Below are 16620 nucleotides of genomic sequence, written 5' to 3'. Positions count from 1 at the left end.
GGTGGCCCCCCAAGGGGCTGAAGGTGACTTTGAGAAGGGCACTTATAGGTCAAGAGGTCAGCTGCTAAGCCAGAAAAACCATGTGGGTTTGGCCTATAAATCTGCACATTAATCATCCCCAGGGGATCCGGAAGCCCCTGATTTTTGAAGGCCACTGTCTTCCAAGTGGCTTCTCCAGCCTTCTAGTCCTATGTCTGCTGACCTCCGGCTTGAGCCTCTGAGGAGTTTCTCAGGCTCTTGGAGTTTAGCTTCCTTTTCATAACAGGCACCGAGAGGCCAAGTTCTAGGAAAGGAAGAGGAACTGTAGGCAGAACTGTTCTTACTGCCTCCCATTCCAGTTGTAAGTCACCTCAAACTGAGCACACTCCTCAGATCTGAGCTCCGGAAGGCCTCACAAGTCATTACACACTCATGTAACATCCCTCTATTCTGAGAGAGACGGGATTTGAACCCAACTCTTGTCTGGCCATAAAGGCCAGGACATTAACCACAACATCAATTTGGACTGTTTCAGACAACTGATTATGTTGTGTAATTTAGAGGAAGACGTCTCAGGTGTGCCTGGCCTGCTATTACTATGATGCCTTAGGTTTGTGCAGACCTGCAGCGTAATTACAGAGTGCTTCTCTATTTGTTTTCATGTACAGGTCTTCCCACCAAGGTGGGTATTATCATTTCCCCAAAGAGAGGAAGACTTGAGGGTTCAGAGGGGTTAAGTAACTGCCCGTAGAGGTGGCAGAACTGAGGCGTGAACTCAGGTCCCTTATCCCACACCTGGCCTCTGCTAGTGGATAATACTGCCTTATGGCTCCCCTGGGCTTCTACCTGTCCCCAAGCCCCTGGGCTTGGGTTTCCTGGGAAGCTTCCCTCCCTTTGGGTTAATGCTGGCCATGGACTCCCCCCACTAAGCCAGCCACCAGGACAATCCTTAGCCCTCGACACACTCCCAGCCCACAGTCAGTACCTACTTGTTGACTTGAAAACAGACTTGGGAGCCACGAGTGGCCCCCCTGTGAAGGATGTCCTATTCACCCCCATCTTCCAAAGCATCAAAAGGCTAGAGCATGTACCACTGCCTGTCCTCAGAGACTTGTGCTAGAGCTGGAGAGAATTAGCTATAAAGGAGGAACATCTAAACCCCATAGTTTCTGAAGACCAGAAATAAGTATGTAGGGATCTCACCCCTTGCCGCAGTCCGGTTGCAGCAAAATAACCAGAGGGTGTTGAGCAACTTGTGTAGATTGATACAGCAGGAGTGGGAGCCGTTTATTGTAGGACAGGAGGGGTATATATACATTACACACAGCTTATCTTAATTAACATAAACTAGATACAGCAGTCAACCAATAAGGAATCTCCACACTTAATGGCTCGCCGGCGTTACTTCACAAACCACTCCCTCTGGCAAAATGCCAGGTGCCATCTTGACTTGTTTACAGACCCTAACAACCCCTGGCCTCCTCCTTCCACAGAGGCAGAATATGGCTTCTCTGTTCCTAGCCTCCAAGTTGCTATAGGCTGACTTTCTTGCTTCATTTGGCTTCATACTGAATCCCAAGGGAATTTGGAATAGCCAACATCTAGGTCCACAACAACTTTAGATGCTCCTCCAGCACAGTGTGCATGCTCTGTTCACCTGGAAGTGGGAGCCCAGCTGGGGTGCTGTGGGCATAAGTATCCTAGAGGTAACAGGAGGACACGGTGGTTCCCTGTTGCAGTGCGGTGGTGAACCTGGCCTTGGTCCATGAAGGCTACCCTTTTGCTCAAAAATGGGCTGTTTCTTCCACTTCTTTCTTGGCAGTAGCTCCAAGGGAAAAAGCTCCTTGCTGTCAGCCAGTGAGCTGTTTAGGAGGGGCAGGGCTGGCCTGGCCACTAAGGGGAGATCTTCATCTAAGGAACCTTCAATATGGTGCAAGATAAGACCATCTCCATAATCAGAGAACCATATAATGCAGGATGTGGCCCTCTCCCATCATGCAATTGTGAGTGTGAAAGGACTGGAGCTCAGAGAACTCACTGTGAGCTGAGGAGGTCAGCAAAGGCCTCCCTGAAAGGGGTTCCCAGATCTGACCCCTGGAGGCTAGTGAAGTTGGAGCGTGGGGCAAAGGGCACAGCTTTGTACAGCTGCCACCCAGTCCCATGTATAGGGGTCAGCCCTGGACCCCTGGCTCTGGCAGTTACTTGTTGTATTAAACTCTCTATGCCTCAGTTTCCTCATTTGAGAAATGGGGATGATACCAATATCTACTTTGTGACACTGTTGTATAAGATGAAATGAATCAGTGCATCTCAAGTGCTTAGAACTGTGGCTGATCCCAGTAGGTGCCAAATGAATGCCGGCCCTTATTACCAATGCCTCACACACCTGGTGTTTCATACCACACAGTCATGTATAATCTTATTTGATCCTCCCAGTAAGGTTACTGCCCCATTTTGCCAGAAAATCGAGGCCAAGGGATGCTAATAGACTTGCACAAAGCCAGGAGGCATAGCCAACACCAGAACTCTTAGGCCTGACATTGGGACCAAGGCTCCTTCCACGCAGGCTGCCTGGGGGGACAATAACCCAATGGCTGCTGTGAGACTCAGGCTCTATTCAAAGTTCAGTTTGCTCTAAAGGACTGGAGTATGGATTAAGAGAATTCACGTGAAGCACTTGACACAGTCCCATAGTCAACGCTCAACAAATGGCAGCTGTTGGTAAAGTCACCTGCCCCCACCTCATCCCACCTGCTGAGAAAAGTCAAGCATGGAACACCTTCCAGCCCCCAAATACAGGTGACTGTGAATAGTGGGGGTATTGTCAAGGGGAGTGAGGTTGACTCCACGTCTCCAAAAGAAAAGTCTCCCTTGTCCTGGCTTGGCTCCCTCTCAGCCCTCCCACACTAGTGTTCTCCCTTGAACTCCTGTCCTTTGCTCTTCCACTCTCCAGGACTTCAGAATGCCATTGCTGGCCATTTGGAACCCATCCCAGAGCTCCAAAGCCCCATCCCAGGTCCCGGGACTTCCTCCTGCTCACGGGAATCCACCTTACCCCCTTCCTACTGTACTCACTCCTCACTTTGAATGTGAAGGGAAAGGATTGGGGCAAAAGAGCCCAACACAATCAGAACCAGGCTGGGAACCATGAGGATTCCCACCCACCCCACCTGCTATATCAAAGGGGGTCCTCAGAGGAGAGGATGTAAGTGAAGGTCAGTGAGGAACATGGATCTGCAAGTGATTTTGGAGCGTGTGCTCTGGCCTGTGAGTTTCCCACAGCAGGGAGGCAAGCAGGACAGAGAAGGGGTAGAAGTGAGGCAGAGAGGTAGCGGCAGCTAAGTCCAGACTCCTTCTGATCCCACTGGGGTCAGGGTGAATGGCACTAGAGTTGACCTATCTGAAGGACATATTGGTCACCTCTTGTCTGCCCTGGAGGATATGAAGTATAGGTACGGTGGCTCCCAATGACTGAGGATACACCTCTGAGAAACTGAGGCAGCTATGTGACTAGCAGTGACACTCTCTGGTCATCTCTTAGCATCTGCTGTGTCACCTGACACCCCTTTGAGGCTCTGTTTCCACCTCCCTGCCTTGGGGGATGGTGTCTGAGGTCACCTGCCAATTCCCCTAGGCTCATCTCTGGCAGCAGGGACTCAGCAGAACCCCAGCGAATGCAAACTCTCTTGCCACCCTAGGGAAGCTTAGCAGGAAGCCCTGGGGACAGCTCTGTCAGCCCTTTGCCTCAGCTGGAATTTCAGGGGATGGAAAATCCAAGCAGAGGAAATAGAGCATGCATTATTTCCCAGAGGGTCTCAGTTTTGGCTCTAGAGGTGCTGGGATGTGATGAGCATTTCTGCTTCCTGGGAGGGGTCTGTAGGTGTTTGGAGTCTCAGTCCAACTGCTCTGTTCTGAGCCACCTGAACAAAGACATGATGAGGCCCATTAGCTCTTGGGTGTTGTGCAGTGACACTGGTAGAGGTAGGGCTTGGAGCCTACAGGGGGTCCAGGGGCCAGTCCAATTATTGACATTTTCATGTCAATCAGATCTGACGTAAGAGTTGTAGGGGGACTTCCCTTGGAAGGACCCTCAATTATTTTCACCAGGGCTAGAACTGCTTTTCTGACTGGCTGAAGACTATTGGAATTTCCAGTCTGCAGTGCCCATGGGAAGGCCAAGGAGAGTTAGGGTGCCCACGTGGGGCAGGCAATTCTCCAGCAAGGCTTACTCGGGGAAAACTCGTGGGTTTTGTGGTAGGAAGAGTGACTCCAGGATGTGCCCACCTTGGGAGTGACGGTGGATGCCAGAGATGGAAGGAACCCCTCCGGGCCTGGCCTCCAAACCTGTGTTATGTGACACCTATCTCTCTAGCTGACCTTTGTGGCCTCCCTTTGAGACAAGGCCCTTGTCTACTTCTTTCACACTTCTTCATGGGCTAGACACATGGTAGGTGCTGTTCTTGCCATGTCCCAGGTCTTTCCTTGGCTAGGGGGGAATTGTCACAGCCAGCCTCCACTAAGTTCTGCCTTTACCCTTCCCTCTGGCCTCCACACCTCCCAGTTTAGGGACCTGAGACATTGTACCCAGCAGTCCCTCCCCCAGCTGTCATTGCCATCATGAGCATCAGGAGTGCCCTGTGTGAGACAAGGAAGTAGCCTGAACGTCATGTGGCCTCAGGTGACCTGTAAGGGCTTTCTCATTCATTGAGTAGTTGAGATCACTAGCACGAAGTAATTGACTTTTTTCTTAAAACTTAGAGTATTATTATTTTAATATGATTACAAATAAGACTTTCAGAGCACTATCTCCATTTAACTATCAACCTAACAAGACTGGTTATTTGGTTTCCTAAATCATATGCATTTTTAACTTTTTATTTTGAAATAATCCTAGAAACCAAATGTTGCAAAAATGCTAGGCACACTACATTCCACCTCCATAGTATAGGGCAGATGGCATTGTTCCCATTTTAAAGAGAGAGATCAAGCTGGGCATGGTGGTGCACACCTGTAATCCTAGCGACTTGGGAGGCTGGGGCAGAAGATTGCAAGTTTGATGCCAACCTGGGCAACTTAGCAAGGGTCTGTCCAAATAAAAACTAAAAAGCATGAGAGGGAAAAGGGCTGGGGTATAACTCAGTGATAGAGTATCCCTGGGTTCAATCTCCAGTACCACAAAAAAGAAACACAAGAAAGCAAGAGAGGGAGAGAGGTCAACTCACTTTCCACCATCGCATCCCTCCTGCCAATAGTATACGTAACTACAGTATGTTATCAAAACCAGGAAATTGATATTGGCATAACTCAATTAGCTGGACCACAGAGCTGAGTGACTGACTTTTATGTTAAGGAGGTGGAGTGCCTTTAAACAAGCATGCCATCTGGCCTTGAGGAAGGAGGCCATTGCCTGAGACTACCCCCCAACAAGCTTCACTCTCGGGCCATACTGCTTGGTTTTCCCACCTCCAACAACAACAATAACAACAACAGCAAAAGGTGCAGGTAAAATTTGTTTTCCATGAGAGCATATTCCTGAATTCTTCTATATAAATTAATCTCTTTGGGACAAATCACATCATCTTGTAGGTGTCCTCAGTGGTATTCAATTAAAAGAGGCATGTGAGAAATCCACTTTCTTTTTTTTAAATTTTATTATTTATTTATTTTTTATTAGCTACACATGACATTACAATGATCTTGGCAATTCATACATTTGAATCATTGGGATATAATTTCTCATTTTTCTATTTGTACAGATTGCAGAATCACACTGGTCATAGAGTCACCTATATACATAAAGCAATCATAATGTCTATTATATTCTGCTGCCCTTCCTATCCCCCCTTACAACCTTTCTTTGGATTGTCATTTTTAAAAAATATTTTTTTCTTATTTGCCAATGGACCTTTATTTACTTACTTACTTTTTTATTTACTTATTTATACATACGCAGTGCTGAGGATTGAACCCAGGGCTTCTATACATATTAGGCAAGCGCTCTATCACAAAAAACCACTTTCTTTTATAAGTAATTCTTTTTTTTTTTTTTCAAATCTGGTTTACATTCATTTTTAGAATTGGAACTTCTCCAGATTTTTCTGGAAACAGGGCAGACCTAGAGTTTAGAGATTGGACAGTCACTTTGACCTCAATCATTAGATAAAAGAACAGCACTGTCAAACACTGTGAAAAGTCTGAGATTTTTACCATGTAAGCCAATTAAGTTAGCTTGAAATGATTTCACAGGTGCCACAGAAAACAAAAGACCCCGGGGTCAGAAAGAAAAGACTTTATCCCAGGACAATAACCAGCATGAACATCCTCACATGTGCCTCAGTTCCCAATGCCTTCAGGTTCCACAAGTGTGACACAGTAGGCTCAGATCAATGCCTTTTTCATAAGGTGGGTTACATTATAAGCAAGAAACCCAGATCTTAGGGACCCCATATCTCTTATGATGGGCAGGAAGCAAACCTGCTGTTTGCTCTAGGGTAAGACACCCCCTTTGCAAACACCTTTGAAAAGATAATGTAAAGCAAAGGCCTTTCTTGCCTTGTTTACAAGAAACCCAAGAATTCTCTGAAAGTTATCTGGTGCTCTCTGGGACCGCCTGCCTTGGGGATGGGTGGGCAGAAATGAAGTTCTTTTTTATATTGGGCCAAGCTTGTTGGGGTCAGCAGACTCTGAGGACAGCCTACTGTTTACATGGAACTTTCTGCCTTGCTTTAAAAGACTATTGTGGAAAATCCATCTCCTGTTGCCCATCCTGGGATTGGAGTAGATTTCCTGTGTATCCCGAGCTTGCTGGCCAGAGAAGGCTCCCTGGGAGGAAATGGTCATTACAGAGTGAAGTAGAGTGTGTAGCTGCTGATGTAAAAAGCAAACAACTCCAACCAGGGACCAAGGGACTTCAGAAGTCAGGCAGTGGAGCAGAAAGAGCAGAACTCACTCTACAAAGGCAATGCGAGGTCCCCTCCCTTGCAAGCCACATGTGTGTCTGTGCTGGCTACCAGGTCCCTGGGTTTCACAAAGCCCCATGTCCTAATAGCAGACCCAGCCCCACCCATAACTGTACCTATTCCTGGACCCATGAGTCAGGAAGAAGCGGGATTACTCAGGGAGAAAAGTGAACCTCTAACCATGATCAAGGTGGGAACTGCCAGCCTGAGACAGCCTGGTGACCTTTTGCACCTTGAGGGGTGTATTTTTAGACAGTGGGCATGCTTGGTTTCCTTTCTGGCCCCTTAACGAAGAGGCAGTGGGGAGCCCCCATGTGGGAGTGCTCTGGGTGAACTGCAGACACCCGCTCCCGGGCCTTCCTCCTCCCTGCCTTCTGAGCCCTGCACAGCAGATCCGGTGTTTGTTTGGCACAGAAGGAAGCTGGGGGAGGGATGGCCTTAGCCAGAGCTGGTCCATAGTGTGGGGAGGTCTGACCCTCTTGCTGGGCTTAGGTGTTTCTGGGTGCCTCCCCCAGGCACCAGCCTAGGAAAACCCTTGCCCAAGGGCCTGGAAGCTGTTGCAGAGACAACAGGTCAGAGATGCTGGCAGGCGCCGCAGCCCCTTAAGGAGAGGGACTGGGAAGCTTCTGGGCCCCACTGGTAACCTGGGATGGCAGGAAAAGATAAAGCTACATGATAGAGAAGGTCTGCTGGTAATGCTGGGGTTTTAAAAAGGTCAACATGATTATAGGTCTGCATGGCACCCCTCCGTCCTCCCCTGGAGGTGCTGGGTCTTCTTGTGCTATAATTACAGCTCCCCACCCCACCCCCAAACTCATTCTCCCACTCTGTAATCTGAGATCGGCAACTCTCAGGGCCTGCTGTCAGCATCCTGCTCTGAACACTACATGAAAGAGCTGTGTTCATTCATTCCTACTGCAGGTATTTATTGAGCACCTACTGAGTGCCAACCCAGCTGTAAGCGCTGGCAATATGGCTGAGAACAGGAGGCCAGGTCACTGTTCTCAGGAAGTTTGCATTCCACTGGGAAAGTCAGAAAACAAAGAAATGAGCAGTTTCTAATAGCAATAAGTGTCAGAAAGAAAAAAAAATAGGTCATATAGCAGGTAAGGTAAATCAGGACATCTGAGATTCAGTGGCCGAAAAGGGCCTCTTGTGAAGGTGACATCTGAACTTGGCCAGGCAGGGGAAGATCAGGGTCCCAAGGGTGCCAGGCTGAGAGGACAACAAGGACAGTGACCTAAGTGGGGGACCAAGAATGTGTATGAGTAACAGCAAGAGCTGGTGGAGTGAGGTGGGAGGGCTGGGTGACCACAGAGAGTTGAGCAGGCAGGAGTTAGAACCAGGAAGCTCTGAGATAGGCTCCTGTGGCAAAGCTACCCTTGAAGGGAGGGAGCAGGCTCCGTGCATGTGTGCACGAACTGGGTTATCTGGTCCAGTCACATGCACACAGCTTCCAGCATCCCTTGCTCATCTGTCAAATGGATTAAGCATGGTTCAGGGAGACGTTCCAAGCAGTTAATGCATAGAAAGTGTGTGCACACTGCAAAGAGGGCTGATGCTTCAAGGTTGCTTCTCTTGGTGACTTTGCCGCAGGACACAAACACAGGCTCCACCTCCTCCGTGCTGATTCAGCTCTCGCAGTGCCTTCTGCCTGGCACTTGCAGCTGCTCCTGCACCTATGCCAACTTGAAGCAGCAGAGAGCTTGTTTCTTAAAAATCGACAGCCCAGTCAAGCAAATGCCTGTAATCCCAGTGACTCAGGAGGCTGAGGCAGGAAGATCACAAGTTCAAAGCCAGCCTCGGCAACATAGCGAGGCGCTAAGCAACTTTGTGAGACCCTGTCTCAAAATAAAAAAAAATAAAATAAAAAGGGCTGGAGATGTGGCTCAGTGGTAAAATACCCTTGGATTCAATCCCCAATACAAAAAAAAAAAAAAAAAAACCTGACATCACAGCTCATTGACCTGGGCTGAAAGGTGGGTAGGCAGCCAAGCCCTGGACTCACATCATTGTCCCAACAGCCTGTCTCCAGATTCATAGGCTCTGGCCCCAGAGCTACCAGGTCTGGCTGACAGTGAAGTTTTGCAGGAGGCAGCCATACAGGGGACCTTCCTATTCTTGAAAGTAAATGTGGATCTGACCTCAGACCCTTCCTTCATGTCATCTCTGCATTTCAGAACCACCCCATTATAGCTTGCTCTGTGTCTTCCTTGTCTAGAGATAGTTCTAGAAGGGAACCAACCTCCTGAACACCTGCCCCAAGTGCCTATTCCTGAATGGAGTGTGTCTGAAGCATCTTCCCCAAGATCTGAGCAGAAGGGTGCATCTTTCCCTGGTCTCAGTCAGCTGGTGTCATTCACCCTGCCAGAAATGCACCCCGGCTCAGGACTTCAGCACACTGGATTCCAGTGCAACTTCTGCTGGTCTCTGTTGCACACAATTGAAGTCAAACTAGAGCAACCAGAATCACCTTGCTTGTTGGTAAAGTGACCAGAAAGTGACGGGAGTGATTTCAGGTCTCTGTAATGCTCCTGACCTTCCCTTCCCACCCCTTCCCCTGGAAATAAATCGTTTCCTTACCCGATGTCCAATGTCCTTTTACAAGGTCAGATCCCTTCACTTCATCCCCTGGTGTCCCTGGGACTGGTGCTGTCAGCAAGTTTACACTCGAGTGTCGATAGCTGACAGGACAGTACTGAGCCCAGGTTTGGTAGAGGTGAGAGAGCTAAAGGGCAGCTGAGGCAGAAGGAAGAGAAGGAAGAAGGAATGACGGGTGCAGCAGTGAGCACCTGTAATCCCAGCCTCCCAGGAGGCTGAGGTGGGAGGATCACAAGTTCAAGGCCAACCTGGGCAATTTAGGGAAACCCTATCTCAAAATTTAAAAAAAAAAATTAAAAGTGCTGGGGATGCAGCTCAGTGGTAGAGCACATGTGTAGCCTGCAGGAAGCCCTGGGTTCAATCTTTAGTTCATCTAAATAAATTTCAAAAGCCTAGAAAAAAGAACATTCTAGGCTTTGTAGGGCCTGTGAGAAACCCAGGAGACAGGGCGTGTGTGAGCTGCAGGGTGGAACCTTATGAGTGCAGGCTGGGACAGGGGGCTGGCAATCTCAACAGGGCCAGGCCGTGCAGGTTCTCTGGGGCCACGCTAAGGGTGACCTCTCTGTGCAGTGAGATGGTTTGGACTGAGAGGCCACTTGATCCAATTTCTGTTTTGAAAGGATTCCTTAGGCTGGCCTGCATCAGATGGAGGTGGCAAGCCAGCTGGAGGCCAGGAGAGGCAGGTGGGAGATAAAGGTGGCTTGGCCTAGGCTGGCTGTGGTGTGAGAGAAGTGTAAGTAGATCCGCCATGTGTCTTCGAGGAATGTCCAAGGGGTTGTGCTGGTGGATTGGAGGTGGGGTGAGGGAGGGGTCAAGAATGATGATGCCCACAGACCTGTCGGGGAGCTGTGGCCAAGATGCAGAACTAACGTCTCCTCGCAGCACCCATCCCCTGTGGACTTCATCCCTAGGGCAAAAGGAAATGGCTTCCTTCCTCTTCCCTGAGATAACTAAGGCCTTTAGAGCATTTGAAAGGTGCCCTGTGGTGGGCAGCCTCCCTCCGAAGAGCCTTCGGCGCTCTGGTTTCTGGATCCAGGTCTTGGTGGGGGCAAGGAAGGACACAGGGGTGGTGGTGGTAGAGGGAACACTGAGGTCCATTGAGAGGGAGCTCATCCCACACACACTGAGGATGTGAGGGGCACTGATGACAAATCTCCACAGGGTTCCTGGCCAGATCCCCCACTGCTCTCCAAGGTCACCCTGACTGGACTCAGGCCCCAGGATAGAGCTCTAGCCAGAACTCTTCCCTGGCAGGGCCTGAACTGACTCTCAGAGTCTCCCAGAGCATAGGAGCTCATGCAGCATTCATCCAGGGTGTTCAGCAGTCCTTCCGTCCAGCAGTCCATCCATATCTGGCCCAGAAAACACCTCCTCCTCCTGTAACTCCGCAGTACCCAGGACCGAGTCCACTAAAGAGGCTCCGAGTGCCAGGCTGCCAGACCACCAGACCACAGGTGGCCTGAGGAGACTGGCATGGCCTGAAGATGGAGTCTCTTCACCTGAATGCACCTTAAGGAGGCAGAGGAGGAAGCAAAGGGGAGGGCGAGAGTGCCTGGCAAGTCTGCCCTGAGTAGGGGCCACACCCCACAGGCCTCAGCAGCCAAGGGAAGGGGAGGAGGCCATGTTTGTTTCTCCCCAGGCCCGTACACCAGGAGCCAGATTTCACCTCAGTGAGAGTGGATTTGGGAAGAGCTTGGGGAGACGAGCAGGTTCGGTGAGTTTCCAGAGTTGTGTTGCCTAAGAGCTAGTGCAGCTCTGGGCTTTGTGAGCCATGGAGGGAGACTGTGCTGGCTCTGGGCTCAGACAGATCTGGGCCTTCTTCTTGGTGGTCCTCGTCTGACTCTAACATTACTTTTCCTGGGGTGGAAATGGGAAGTACTTTCTGGTATTTCAGCACTGGAGGCCTAAAAGCAAGACAGACTTGGGTTCAAATCGCAACTTGGCTTCTTCCTCTTCCCAGCTGTGTGACACTGGGCCAGTTCTCAGCATCCTTGTACCTCTATCATAAGCCTCATCTAGGAAACACTTCCCAGGGCGACTGAGATCTCGAATGAAATGTCACCTGTGAAACACTCAGTAAGTGCTCACTACATGATGGTGATTGTGATTATTAATATTGGATTCCACCAAAGTGGTGAGCTGTCTCTCAGGGATAGTTGAAAGGCAGCCTCCTGGAATCCTTTCCAGGAACAAGGGCTCTCTGCAGAAACAAGGATTCACAGGCTTGGGTGTTTGAAGGTTTGTAGCTCAAAATGTGTTCTGAGAGCTGGGTGGTGGCGCACTCCTGTAGGCTGAGCTAGGAGGATTGCAAGTTCAAGGCCAGACTGGGCAATTTAGCAACCTGTAGCAAAATAACCTGGATTCAATCCCTAGTCTGTCTTTCTCCTTTCTCTCTCTCTCTGTCCGCCCCCCCCCCCCCCCCCCACACACACAGAGGTCTGCAGATCTGCAGCTCAAGCAACATCTAGGAGCTTGTTAGAAATGCAGTCTTGGCCCCACCCCAGACCTGCTGAGTCACAGTCTGCATTTTAACAAGAGCCCAGTCATTTGAGAAGCACTGTTTTAAGGTTTATCGGAGCCCTCCAGTAGGCTGTCTGCCCTGTCTTTAGGAAGTTCTTGGTGTTTGGTTTTGTTCAGTTCATTCACATAATATAAACCACTGAACCTGGGATGACAGCTTCATTTCCGACTTGAAATAGAGGGGCACTGGGAGACGAGGCTTCATGCAGTTGGCGAGCGTGGCGCCGGGGCCACACATCTTTTTACAGCTGCCCAGTTGTTTCTGGGGTCCTATATCCTGTGGTATGAGGCCATAAGCAACAGCACAATCCTGGATTCCCATCACTAGACTAATCAGGAGGATACTCAGGCCCAGCTACACACTTTCATCAGATGCGAGTCAGAACATTGTCTCTCCCTTCCCTTCCAAGAAGGTGAAGTTTGGGGCCGAGGAGATTGCTGATTTCATTTTAGAAGTCTCTTTTGGAGGTGGGAGTGACTGGCCTCTGGTTTTGAAGATAACATGGCATGAGAATATCTACAACCTATATAGCTACTTATGCTGGACTGTTAGGAAAGAGGGGGTCTCTTCTGAGGAGACTTGGTCAGAGAGATTAAGACAGAAAAGTAAGATTTTATTTTATTTATTTTTAATAAGGGATGCTGACTCTTTTGTTGTTTGTTTTTTAGAAGGAGACTTTTTAAAGGAAGACTCTTTTGCTTATCTAGATAAAATAATTATTGCAAACCTGAACTTTAGAATAAGAGAGTCACAGAACTGGGAACAGTGGGTGCACTCCTATAATCCCAGTGATTCGGGAGGCTGAGGCATGAGGATTGCAGGTTTGAGGTCAATCTCAGCAATTTAGTGAGCCTCTCAGCAACTTAGCAAGACAGACCTTTTCTCAAAATAAAAAGTAAGGGCTGGGGCTATAGCTTAGCGGCAGAGTGCTTACCTAGCCTGTTTGAGGCACTGGGTTTGATCCTCAGCACCATATAAAAATAAACAAATAAAATAAAGACATTCTGCCCATCTACAACTACAAAAAAAATAAAATAAAAAAGAAAAGGGCTGGGGATATAGTTCAGTGGTAAAGCATCCCTGAGTTCAATCCCTAGTACCAAAAAAATAAAAGTAAAAATAAAGAATGAATGAGTGAATTAAAAAGGGAGTTACAGGAAAAGAGCTGAGTCTAGGGAGTGACTGGTGGTGGCCAGGTCATACTCCTGGCCTCTGGCTTGTGTTCTGAAAGATGGATTTACAAGTTTAATGCTTGGGAGTTGGTGAGGATGGCTTACATGAGACCTAGTGGCTGGCAGGGCTGTTCTTGCTTATTGGAAAGGCTTGTTCCCGCAGAGGGAGAATAGAACAACTGTTCTCAACAGGAGCCCAGCGGCCCAGAGGTAACATTTGGTGGAACTGGTGGTAGGAGAGAAGTTACAGAGCCTCCTGAGGAAATGCAGATAAGGCCTGGAAATTGAGACAGGTTAAATGATTGTAAATGGGAGAATTTTCTGCCAGAGGATGGTGGCTACTATTTACTAAACATATATGTTTCCCAGAGATTGTGCAAATTAATCCGTGTGCTTATATTATCTAATTGAATGACAACAAATCTGCTTGACTTACTCAAGGCTACTCAGTCAGTAAGAGGTGGAGCTGGCTTCAAACTCAGGCCCCTCCACTTCCAAGATCAAGCTTTTGACCACTGCTTTGTGTGCCCTGGAAGTCCTTGGAGTGGGATAGACAGACCTGAGATGTACTACTTGGAAACTATCAGTTGAAGTTTGGTGTAAAATAATGGGAGTGTTCCCTATACGAAGGTGTTTGCAGTTCTTTAATCCTTGTGTTTCAAGTTTTGTATTTTAAAAATATGTCAGTTAGAGGATGATCAATGTTGTTTTTTTCTTAATAGAGTCACATTCCAACAGTAAAAGTCTCGTCTAGTTTACAATATTTTCTGTTACCTTTCATTCAATCTACCTGATCCCACCACCTAGTGGCCAACTCTGGAATTGCAGGCATATGCCCAGAAGGAAATAGACATCTGGCCAGCTAGCTTTGGAAAGCAGCCAAGCAGTGACAAACCTTGATTCAACAGAGACTAAAAATGAGGAAGATAGAAACTCTACTTTTGATTTTCTGCGTGATACAAACCTAAAAGTTTCAATTTGGGGTGCCAACAGAACTATGTCCCATAGCTGTACTTATTTATTCCTAAAACTTGGTGAGGGAGGATTTCTGGGCCTGCTTTGCTCTCCCCAGTTACTTTTGCTGTGCCCAACAGCACTTCCTCCAACAACACTGAGATGGTCTCCTGCACAGTGTAATAGGATTCCATTTATTGGTTCAGATTCTCCCGTAAGGAGGACAAATCACAGCCTGAGTTTCCCCATCTGTGAAATACAATGGACTTGATACTGTCTGGGTTTTCTTATAGTGCCAATATTTTTGTGATTTAAAAGCTATGAAGAACAAAGGATCATCACTGTCTAGTGATGGAATATTATGCAAAAGGGAAAAAACATTTCAGGGAAGCAGAGTTCTTCTAAGCCTGCCTCAAATCCCACCATATAGGCAGAATGTGGCTGCCTCTGTATAAGGCCAGCATTGTGCCCTTCCCCACCTCCCTTTCCCCACCCCACCCCCATTTCCTTTGGAAGGCGTAGAAAGCCCCCTTGTCTTGAATGTTTCCCTGTGAAGGGCTCCTGCTGAAAGAGTGCACACATAGCCAAGACTTTGACCTTCACCTTTGCCCTTCACTTACTTGGTGAAAAAAGAGTTCTTATCCTCCACTCTCTAATTTTTGTGGTGGGGGGAAGCAGCTAGGGTTAGCAGGAATTCAGTGAAAATATAAATAGAAACTTGGTCTATAAATACTAATGCCCCCAAATGTCTGGAGGCGTGAATCGTGGCAGGGCAGCAGGCAGTCACAAATCAGGAAGGTCTGGACATGCGTGAGCATTAGTCAGTTGCTTTGGTGTCTCTTGGGATGCTTCTAACTTGCCAGTGGGGCCTGGAAAAACCCTCTGTCTTTCTGGGGTCTAGCAGCACACTCCTTGTCTGCTGCCCTTGTACCCCTCTCTTGTTAAGCCTTCTTGGTGAGCAGACACATGTAGTGGAGCTAGGTAATGCTGCCTGCACTCAGACCTGGTATTCAGACCAGCAGTGTGTGACTTGGGGACATTCACAACATATCTATTTATCCCCTGTGCCTAGAATATTACCTGGCACATTACAGATGCTCAACCAGTATGTAGCAAGCATGACTGAATGGGTACCAGACTTCCCTGTCTTGCAGTCTGCAAAGGTAATTCAATTGGCCATGCATGGATTCTCCTAAGCCACAAATACTATGCAAATGAAAGTGGGATTATTCTTACCTACCAGGGTGAAGGTTTGGCAGGCGTTGACATAGACTCCCTCATTATCCTCATTCCTCACCTCTGCTTTGCAGACGCTGCATTTTCTTGGTCTGAGAGAAAGGCTGGAACTGAGACATCTTGGGAGGTAGAACAAGTACCTTCTGGAGCTTTGCCCCACAGCAGCACCCACCTCTCTGCGAGACGCAGCACCCATCCTTCTTAGTAGGAGGCCACATGGGTAGTGCTGACAAAGTTGTTCCCAGGCAAATATTTAAAACATAAATAAGAGAAACAAAGACAAGAAACCCCTTACCTCTCAAACAAGCAATACGAGTGAGCAAGGTAGATGGAGCACCGAGCCAGGAGTCAGAAGTGGATTCCAGGGCCAGGCTGCCTCAGTTTCTGTAGGGTCATCCCAGAGAGCACTCTGGGCCTCTCTAGATCTCGAGTGGGGTTTAGATGAGGGTAGTAATTCTTGGCCTCAAAGTATGTGAGAATTTGTCATGGCCTTGTTAAAAATGAAGACTCTCACCCTGCCCATGTTTCCTTCTATTCTAATTTAGGGAATCTGGGCAAATCCAAGGATCTGTATTTGCAGCCAACTCTCTCAAATATCTCTGATTAAGGCCAACCAGGGGCCCTCACCTTCCAATGAGCACTGCTAGGCCCTGCATTTTAGTTACCTATATAAAATTACTCTCTTGAATTTCTCATAGTTTCTATAGGCGGGAACTCAGGCACTGCTTAACCTGGTGGGTTTGACTGAATCTCTCATGAGGTGTAGTCCAAGCGTTTGCTTGACTGGAGTTGGTGGCTCTCTTATAGGATGGTTTGCTTGTGTGGCTGGCAGGTTGGTGCTGTGTCAGCAGAAGGCTCGGTTCCTGGCCGCATAGTCCTCTCCTTAGGGCTGCTCGAGTGTCCTTATAACACAGTTCATCTTCCCTTGTGGTCTTTTAGAAGTCATGCCATTGTTGTTTACACAGGTGAGCCTTTTCAGGCTGGGAGGGAAATGTTCACCAGGGGCCATCTTGGATGCAATCTCCATAAGTTCCTCAGTTATCTAATAATGCCAGTAGGTGGCAACTCTTGTCATTGGGTTTGGATTGGGGTAGAATTTGGAGGCAAGAAAGATAGCCAAGTTGGAGACCCTAGGCAGCATGACCTATAAGTGCAGAAGCTGCCGTGTCCACCCCAGAACTGGGCTGCCAGCCCAAAT

At 48.3% G+C, this 16620-nt stretch overlaps 1 protein-coding gene across 2 annotated transcripts in view; it reads left to right on the top strand.

Moving 5' to 3' along the window:
- Window positions 1-16620, top strand: part of SH3PXD2A (SH3 and PX domains 2A) — a 228236-nt gene that overhangs the window by 70520 nt on the left and 141096 nt on the right. The window lies entirely within an intron of this gene.

Source organism: Spermophilus citellus, assembly GCF_964194105.1.
Source record: "Spermophilus citellus genome assembly, chromosome: 15".
Classification (NCBI taxonomy): Eukaryota; Metazoa; Chordata; class Mammalia; order Rodentia; family Sciuridae; genus Spermophilus; species Spermophilus citellus.
This window is presented reverse-complemented; position numbering and strand designations above follow the sequence as displayed.